General features: G+C 45.3%; 3 long non-coding RNA genes across 3 annotated transcripts; all 3 read left to right on the top strand.

The window, feature by feature from the left end:
• Nucleotides 1-738: 738 nt before the first annotated feature.
• LOC116884526 lies at nt 739-2,806 on the top strand. The gene is made up of 2 exons (XR_004385874.1): nt 739-1,072; nt 2,736-2,806. It is a non-coding gene; the product is annotated as an uncharacterized LOC116884526 (long non-coding RNA).
• On the top strand, nt 1,079-2,680 carry LOC116884527. The gene is made up of 2 exons (XR_004385875.1): nt 1,079-2,007; nt 2,541-2,680. It is a non-coding gene; the product is annotated as an uncharacterized LOC116884527 (long non-coding RNA).
• Nucleotides 2,807-7,038: 4,232 nt separating the features above from the next.
• Nucleotides 7,039-9,205, top strand: LOC116884533. The gene is made up of 2 exons (XR_004385876.1): nt 7,039-7,289; nt 8,198-9,205. It is a non-coding gene; the product is annotated as an uncharacterized LOC116884533 (long non-coding RNA).
• The last annotated feature ends 582 nt before the right edge of the window (nt 9,206-9,787 follow it).

Here is a 9,787-nt window from a genome sequence, read left to right as displayed (position 1 = left end):
AATTTACTTTATTTCACGTTTGAGTATTTTGCTTGCATGTATGTGGGTGCACCAGGCAGATAGTGTGAACCCAGGTCCTTTGCAAGAACAGCGGGTGCTCTTAACAGCTGAGCCATCTCTCTAGCCCACCTTGGAGCAACTGTGAAAGGCAGACTGCAAGAGGGAGCAGGGGAAAGCAACCCAGCCTCAGGCCTACGTTTCCAATTGCACATTCTTCTTTCCCTCGCTCCCACGCTCCCTCTCTTCCTCCCTTCCCCTTCCCCCCCTCTTCTTCTCTCTTTTTATTTCTCTCCTTATTTTTTTCTTTCTTTTGTACTGAGATTAAACCCACTGCCTTGCTCATGTTACACACTCTTCTCTGAGCTCCCCTCAGCCCTCTCTTATTTTATTTTTATTTCTTATTTTGACATAGGATCTTACTACGGTAGCCTGACGGGGCCTTAAACTCACTCTGTTGCTTAGGCTTTCAACCTGTAATCCTCCTGCCTCAGCCTTGTGAGTGGCTGGGATTGCAGGCTTCCTCCTGTTCCTTTCGAGCAGCGACAAGCACAAATCAAATCCCTTTCTAAGGCTGGATTTCTGCTGTTAGTTCTTCTTGTGCTCGAAATAGTTACAGGATTGGTCTCTCCCAGCCTTTTCCTGATAAGTAAGCTGTGGGAGTCACGTAGACAAATACTTTGGAGTTTGGAGATGTGTTCAGTTTATCCCGAGTGTGGAGCATGCGCTTCCGGGCTTGTTAATGATTACTCTGAAGAGTGCTTCTTGAGAGCGTTGGCAGCAGAGTCTTTGTCTCTTTTCTCTGATTGCAGCGAGAGCAGGTGGTACTTTCTGGCACCGTGAGAAGCAGCGCATGCTTCTCCCGGTTTCAGATGGGCTCCACAACTCAGGGGAGAGCCCTCATCGCTCAGTCCTCCCTCTGCGGAGCAGGCACCGGCCCATCTTTCTCTCAATGGATAACAACCCTCTTTCCTGTTGCCAGAAGACTGGGGACATCTCTGGCTGGAATAGGCCACTGTGGGGAGAAGGCTTTTAGGAGAGTGGTTCTTGAGGAAGACCTATCATGAGAAGGAAGGTAAGAAAAGCAAAATCTACCACCGACCTTCAACAAAAGCAACAGCGCAAATGGTTTGAAAAGTACTTGCGGGGCGAGTTTCTCAAATTTAAACTGGGGTTGAAACTTTGTACAGAGGAGTGGGGCAGATTTTCTTTCCTTTGCTTTTTGGGTCTGTGTCTTACTATGAAGCCTCGGTTGTCCTGGAACTCAGTAGACCAGGCTGGCTTTCAATTCAGATTCGCCAGTCGATGGCTCTCAAGTGCTGGGATTAAAGGAGGGCTTCACTACACCTGGCCATTTTTATTTTAAAGTACCAGGGATCAAATCCAGAACCCCAGACATATTCATCAAGCCCTCTACCACCCAGCTCAGCCCCAAAAGATTTACTTCTCTTTCTTCCCATGCCGGGGATTGAACCCAGGGCCTCAAACATGCTAAACAAGTGCTCTGCCCCAGAGCTACATTCCCAGTCCCTAAGTTTTTCAATCTTGTTTGCCAAAGTTGACAAGAGCCTCCCTTTTCACCCACTAAGTGTTTATTACTGTTAAATGATATTCCCCAGGCCTGATTAATTTTTAGGGATATGAAAATGAACTTACATGACCCGTGCGAACCTGAGACACAATTATCACAGGGAATTTTAGTAATCTTAGACATTGTTGTTTGGAAACATCGTATTCTAGAGGAAACACAAACTCTGTTTATGATTCAGACGTAAGGTTTTGCAGCTCTTGTAATGAAGCTTCTGCTGCAAATCATCTCTGGGCAGTGGTTATCAATGTAGCAGGTAACAGGTAATATTAACTTGTTAATTTTAGAACCCTGATATCATCTACTAATTACTCATAAAAGCATGATGTGTATTTATCATAGTACCGTAAGAACTAAGCCTGAGGAGGCTTCTGATGAGTCCCTTGAGTTGGGTGCATGAAAACCAACACTTGATTATCAAGGTAAAGTTTGAAAATTGCTGAAAGCCACAGAAACTGTTATTATTTTTTTCTTTCTACTTTCTCTGTTTTATGCTGATTATAACATGAAAATGTGCTTGGTAAATATTTACTTGTTCAATAAAAGGGCAATGATGAATTACTCATTCTCGTTTGGAGAACCAGGAAGTTCATGACAATGACAGACTTCAATCCCTACCTCCCAACCCCTACCCCATATAAGCACACTTTGTGTGTGTGTGTGTGTGTGTGTGTGTGTGTGTGTGTGTGTGTGTGTGTGTGTGTGTGGTGTTTACTCATAAAGGTGTATGTGGAGGTTGAAGAAGGACAGGGTCTTTTACTGAGCCTGGGGATCACTGTTTCAGCAAGTCCCTGCAGCAAGTCCCTGGGATCTTCCCAGCTCTGCCCGGACAGTGCATTGTTCACCGTTTGGAGGGTGTTGGATATGTAAACAGGCTGCTCCTGTACCCAGTGAGCTACCTGCCTCCCCTAGCCCTGACCCTTAGCTTTGAGATCAATCTTGAGCATTCTTGTAGGGCTGATGGCTACAGAGACACAGGGCACTGACTCGACTACCTAAGGAAACTATAGGTACATACACTGAGGCACTAGAGTTCCCCTCTTCATCAGAAGCTGAGATCAGTATGCTTACGCATAAAATAAATAAACAAATCTTTAAAAAAAACAAAATCAAAAACCAATCTCATTTACTTCACTGATCTCAAACTCAGGATCAAATCAGGCTTCGTGGCAAGTACCTTGGCTCACCAAGGCATGTTGGCTGTTCCTGTAGCAGAGACTCTAGAAGAAAAAGCACCTATACAGTGCCACTGAATAGATATTCCTGGATGTGTGCACTTCATGGTTAGGGTAAGCACTGGCATTTCTAAAATACTTTATGAAAATCATTTCAATATTTTTTTTCAAAGTTTATTTCATGTATATGAGTATAATGTAGCTGTCAGACACACCAGAAGAGGGCATCGGATTCCATTGCAGATGTTGTGAGCCACCGTGTGGTTGCTGGGATTTGAACTCAGGACCTCTGGAAGAGCAGTCGGTGCTCTTAACCACTGCGCCATCTCTCCAGCCCCATTTCAATATTCTTAACGAAGGAAAAGTCCTTCATTGAGACCACCTGTCCCATGCTTGGACAGTAGTCAGTTCTTTTATATGTTGGCTTTTACTGTTTTAAGACACAGCATGCAGGGCTGGAGAGATGGCTCAGTGGTTAAGAGCACTGACTGCTCTTCCAGAGGTCCTGAGTTCAATTCTCAGCAACCACATGGTGGCTCACAACCATCTGTAATGAGATATGATGCCCTCTTCTGGTGTGTCTGAAGACAGCATACTCACATAAAATAAATAATTTTTTTAAAAAAGAAAAGACATAGCATGCATATTTGATTCAGAATAAAGATACTGAATATTACGATTATCCATTTAGAATTGCGTTTTGAAATTTCTGCTACCTAAACATGAACATCCAGCCCGCCATGGTGGCGCCTCTCAGGAGGCAGAGGCTGGCAGATTTCTATGAGTTCCAGCCAGACAGATCTGTGTGATGGTTTGCATATGCTTGGCCCAGGGAGTGGCACTACTAGAAGGTGTGGCCTTGTTGGAGGAAGTGTGTCACTGTGGGGGTGGGCTTGGAGACCCTCCTCTTAGCTGCTGGAGGATGCTCAGTCTGATCCTGGCTTCCTTTGGGTGAAGATGTAGAACTCAGCTCCTCCTGCACCACGCCTGCCTGGATACTGCCATGGTCCCTCCTTGATGATAATGGACTGAACCTCTGAACCTGTAAGCCAGCCCCAATTAGATGTTGTCCTTTATAGAACTTGCATTGATCATGGTGTCCTTTCACAGCAGTAAAACACGAACCAAGACAGTCTGCATACATCCTTCTAGGCCAGGCAGGGCTACACGGTAAGCCCTCATCCCAAAACAACAACATCAAAGGAGAGACAACAAGAGAGAGGAACATACTGTCAGGCACAGTACCTTCTGGAATCCTAGCACTTAGAATTGAGAGTCTGTGACTGTATAATGAGGATTGTGCTTCGTGCCTTAACTCATCACGTTCTGCTGGCTCTCGTTTGCCTGTTCTCAGATGATATTCACATTTCTTGGGAGCTGGAACATGTACCCCACAGACACAGTGGTGTCTCCTGACTCAGTTACTTATGGTTGGTGTCCTAGCTGGTTCTGTGTGTCAACTTGACACCAGCCGCGGTTATCACAGAGAAAGGAGCCTCAGGTGTGGAAATGCCTCCATGAGGCCCAGCTGTAAGGCATCTTCTCAATTAGTGATCAAGAGGGGGAGGACCCAGCCCATTGTGGGTGGTGCCGTCCCTGGGCTGGTGGTCTTGGGTGCTATAAGAGAGCAAGCTGAGCAAGCCAGGGGAAGCAAGCCAGTCAGTAACATCCCTCCATGGCCTCTGCATCAGCTCCTGCTTCCTGACCTGCTTGAGTTCCTGCCCTGACTTCCTTGGGTGATGAACAGCAATGTGGAAGTGTAAGCTGAATAAACCCTTTCCTCCCCAACTTGCTTCTTGGTCATGATGTTTGTGCAGGAATAGAAACCCTGATAAGACAGAAGGGAAGAGATCTTTGTTATGTAAACTTTATGACTATGGACGTTTGCCTGTGTGTATGTCTGAATCGTGTGTGTGCTTGGCACTGTGGAAGGCCAGAAGATACTAAATCCCCTGGAACTGGAGTTGCAGATGGCTGTGAGTTTCCATGTAGATGCTGAGAATCTAACTTGAATCCTCTGTAAGAGCAACCAGTTCTTAACCACTGAGCCATCCATCCAGCCTATAAGATTTTTTTTTTTTTAATTTGTTTGTTTGTTTCTTGAGACAGGGTATCTCTGTGTGGCTGCTCTGGTCTTTATAGACTAGGCTGGCCTTAAACTCAAAGAGTTTGCCTCCACGTGCTATTGCCTCTCTAATGCTGGGATTAAAGCCAGAAAATGTGTCAAATCTCTTGGAGCTGGAGTTAAAGGTAGTTGTGAGTCACTTGGCATGGGTGCTAGGAACTAAACTTTTGTCCCTGCAAGAGGAGCAAGCCTTCTTAGCTAACCCAGCTATCTCTCCAGCCCCTGTTTCTAAGCAACAGTTGGGACGTGCATATAGCAAAATGATCTCAGCCGTCTTTGGGAAACAGCTCAGACGCTGAAAGACTAACACGCTTCGAAGTCATTTCAGTGGTTTATGGGGAAAATAAAGCAGAGTTGGTTCAGGCATCTCATGAGTTCAAGTTCTTTTCATTCCCCCTCCCCTCTCCTTAACTCTCCCCCTCCCCCTCCCCCTTCCCTTTTTTCCTCCTTTTTTTTTTTGACAAAGTCTCACGTATAGCACACTAGCCCCAAATTTGCTATGTAGTCTTATGTAGTCAAGACTTTGAACTTGTGGTCCTCCTGCCTCCTCCTCCTCCTCCTCCTCTTCTCCTCCTCCTCTTCTTCTCCTTCTCTTTCTCCTTCTTTCTTCTCCTCCTCTTCCTCCTCCCCCTCCTCCTCCCCTCTTCCTCCTCCTCTTCTCCTTCTTCTCCTTCTCCTTCTTCTTCCTTCTCCTTTTCCTCCTCCCCTTCCTCCTCCTCCTCCTCCTTCTTCCTTTAAGATTTATTTATGGGGTTGGGGATTTAGCTCAGTGGTAGAGCACTTGCCTAGCAAGCACAAGGCCCTGGGTTCGGTCCCCAGCTTCGAAAAAAAGAAAAAAGAAAAAAAAAGATTTATTTATTTACTATATATGTTTACTGTGACTGTCTTCAGACACACCAAAAGAGGGCATCAGATCCCATTATAGATGGTTATGAGCCAACGTGTGGTTGCTGGCAATTGAACTCAGGACCTCTAAAAGAGCAATCAGTGCTCTTAACCTCCAAGCCATCTCTCTAGCACCACCACCCCCCTTTTTAAAGATTTATTTATTTATTATATATAAGTACATGATAGCTGTCTTCAGACACCAGAAGAGGGCATCAAATCTCATTACAGATGCTTGTGAGCCACCACGTGGTTGGTTGCTGGGATTTGAACTTGGGACCTCTGAAAGACCATCTCTCCAGCCCCCTCCTGCCTCTTCTTGAGTACTAGGATGTCGGACTGGTGCTACCATTCCTAGGGTATGTATTGCTGGTCATTGACCCTAGGGCTTCTAGATAAGCACTTTATCCTACACAGCCCTGTTTCTCTGTTCAGATATCATTATGTTAATTGTTAATATTATTATCTCATCAATTGGTAAAATGCTGAAATATTTCAAATAAATAGAAAGGAAACACATGCGTTCACTTAGCAAACTCCATATTTGGGACTTGTCAGAGAACTATGTAGACACAAATGTCTGGCTTTATGGCAAACGAGTTCCAGTTGAAAAGACTGGCACCAAAGAGTTACCAGACAGAGAGATTGGCCTTGGGTAGACAACAGGTGACAGGGCCTTGTATGTAAGCCTGACTGCTCTGGTAGCCCGGGGGAGGGAGAGGGTGCGGGGGGGAGGGGCAGAAGTGGGCGGCTCCACGTGGTACAGGCACTGAGGGGTGGGTGGGGGATTTTTGAAAGTATCAGTGTTCTGAGCCAGAGAAGCCAGGTCAAAGGAATGAAGGCGGAAGAGGAAGTGTTAAGATTTGAGAAAGGAACTGAAGACGGGAAAAATTAATTTAGATTAAAAAAATTACATAAGGGGTTGGGGATTTAGTTCAGTGGTAGAGCACTTGCCTAGCTAACGCAAGGCCCTGAATTCATCCCCAGCTCCGGGGAAAAAAAAAAAAAAAAAAAAAAAAAAAAAAAGGAAAAAAATTACATAAAACCTGCGAACATCCAAGAGATTAAATGGACCACATTTTGCCATATTTTGTTCAGATTTGTTTTTTTCAAAAATAGTTCTAGAAATAGCCAAAGAAGCTCTTATTGATCATTTACTTTCCTATCTTTATGAAGACTGATATTGATGCATATAATTGTCGCTCCCCTCCCATCCCCTCCCCTCCTCTCCCTTCCCTCCCCTCCTTTCCCTTCCCCTTCTTCCTTTTTGCATTTTAGACATGATATTGCCAGGTATGCCTGGCAGCCCTTGCACTTGCTATCCTCTTGCCTCCGCCATTTGAGTGCTGGAAAAACAGGCAGGAGCCCCCGCATCTGGCTGCTGTGCCCGGCTTGTTGATGGAGGAGTGTTCTTAGCGATCCAGTTGGGCTTGAAGCTGCCCGATTCTCTGAGGAACTCAAGTTACAAACTTGCTTCACAGCTCTGCATAGCACTTCGTTGTTTTTCTTTTTTATCGCGGTAAATAAATTATATCCTAATTATATCATTTTAGTAGGCTGTAAGTAGGTGAGAACATTACACTTGTTCATGGTATTATATAACCATTACTAACTATAGTCTGTCTCTCTATTTTTTTTTTTTTTTTTTTTTTTTTTTTTTTCGGTGCTTGGGACCGAACCCAGGGCCTTTGCTTGCTAGGCAAGCGCTTTTTTTTTTAAATTTATTGTTTTTTTTAATTAATTGGATATATTTCTTTATTTACATTTCAAATGTTATTCCCTTTCCTGGTTTCCCGGTTTCCTGTCCATAAGCCCACTATCCCTCCCCCTCCCCCATAAGAGTGCTCCCCCTCCCCTTACCATCCTCCATTGTTTTTTAAAGGTGTTTCATTTTAACAAAATTATGTGATGTTTGTCCTTCTGTCTTTGCATGCTTTACCACTGTTTCCAAGCTGCATTCGTTTTGCTATATATAGAACATTTTCTTTTCTTTTGACTGAGTAACATTAATGACAGGCTTTTGGTAGCGTAAAAACATACAGCAAGGGTCAGGGTGTGGCTGTGCCTTCGTCTTCCCTTGACAATGTTTGCCGTTATCCCTAGCACAAAGTCGTTTCCCCTAAATTCTTTTCGAGGGAGTTTACTAACATCATGTGCAAGCCGTACTGAATGTCATCTGCTGGGGCACGGAGCTTTTTCTCTGTCAAAATATCAGGCCCCTGGAAGGTTGCCAGGCTCCCTGCTCTGAGCCGGAGCTGGTTGCCAGTGGTCTCCGCTGGCAGGGGGTGGCAGGGGGCGGGCAGGTGCAGACGAAAGGGGCAACTGGATCGCCAGAGCAGCTGTGGCTTGCTGACCGGAAATAGGGCCAGCCAAGCAGGGGGTTGGGAAGAAACCTTCTGGTAATGGGTTCTGTAATTTCCCTTCCAGGGTGGAAACAACCTTGAAAATGGCAGAGTCACAAAGAGAAAAGCGCACCTGGGCCATTAGACCTTGGGCAGCTTTGTGTCTCAGACTTCTCAGGATGGCTTCTGAAGTCTGAAAGATCTGGATTCTGGACTAGCACAGTTTAAAGCCAGGCGTCGTGTCTTAGAGGAGACACAGCATCACCATCCGGACTTCATCCTTCTTCAGAAGAATTGATACTTAAGACACGGTTTCTAAATAATGCTTGTAATGCACGTTATTTTATTTTATTCTATTTTATTTTTCGGCCAGGAGGAATTCTACAATTTTTAATTTTAGGTTTCAAGCTGTTTTGTGGAAGCCAGTGTGTGCTTCTGTCCGGTTTGCGGACACCTCGGCTGGTGTTTGCAGCTCTCGGGATCATATTCGCCGCTCTTACTTTCTAAGTGAGGAAGCAAAAGCTGGAACAGAGCGGTGTGAACAGCAAAACTATCGATCAGGCCTAGCATTGCCAACACTAGTGAGCATCAGATTATTAGAGGGGATCAAGACAGACAGGCGGCCGGAAGCCACCTTCTTAAATACTAAAGCCTAGACTGCCAGCAGCCAAGAGCTCGGGGAAACATCTTCAAAGCCAGAAGACCCGCACACATTTTTGAAAGGTTGCCTGCGGTTTCCTGTAAACAACTGTATGTTAAATGGCTCCACAAAGGAAGGCCTTATTAAGAATAAACGATTTGAAGAAGGACGATGTGGGCGGCGACATAATCACAATTTTTCTAGAGGGCTTGATTTGTCAATGTGTTGGTTAATTTTGCAACCACATTCAACTGAAACTTCGTGTGTGGGCTTCCTACCACAGCGTCTCTTCCTTGAGGCTGCCTGAGAGTAGGGAGATACCCCAACCCAGCAACAAGACCTGTGTTTGCAGCGTGGCCTTATTGGGTTGAGCCCTGCTGCTGCCCCCTCCCACTCCCCCCCCCCCGTGGGTGCGTGTGAGGATTAAAACTATTATTCGTATTTGAATATTAACATGAGTCACTCAAATTTTTTCCCTCTACTTAATCCAGTGTATTTTAGGTATAGTGTTGTTAGTCTGCAGTTGTTTTCTGCTCAGTCTGATCTGGAACTTTTCTGCACAGTTGAGGCTGGCCTTGAACTCCTGATCCTCCTGCCTTCAGGTCCTGTGTACTGGTTATAGGTGTATACCACCACACCTGGCTGTCTTTGTGTGTGTGTGTGTGTGTGTGTGTGTGTGTGTGTGTGTGTGTTTGTGTGTGTCTGTTTTTGTTTTGTTTTCCAACACAGTTTTTTTTATGTGTAGCCCTGAAATTTGCTGCTCTGGAACTTGTTCTGCAGAGGGGGATAGCCTAGAACTCAGAGATCCACCTTCCTCTGCCTTCCCAGTGCTGGGATTCCATCCCACCATCCCCCCCACCCCCAACCCCCTTCACTTGGCCGCCTTTCTTGCCTACTGTATCCATCAGTGGAGTTGTTTCTGTATTTTGGGCTTTCGGGGTTGGGTGGGGTGGGAAAAAATGGGACTCTAGGCAGGCCCTTAGGTGTGCCTTGAGATTCGGCTCATATTCTAGTGGTCAAATGAATAATACTCCA

This window comes from Rattus rattus, chromosome 15 (assembly GCF_011064425.1).
Source record: "Rattus rattus isolate New Zealand chromosome 15, Rrattus_CSIRO_v1, whole genome shotgun sequence".
NCBI lineage: Eukaryota > Metazoa > Chordata > Mammalia > Rodentia > Muridae > Rattus > Rattus rattus.
Note: the sequence above shows the minus strand (reverse complement) of the source record. Positions and strands in the feature narration are given on the sequence as shown.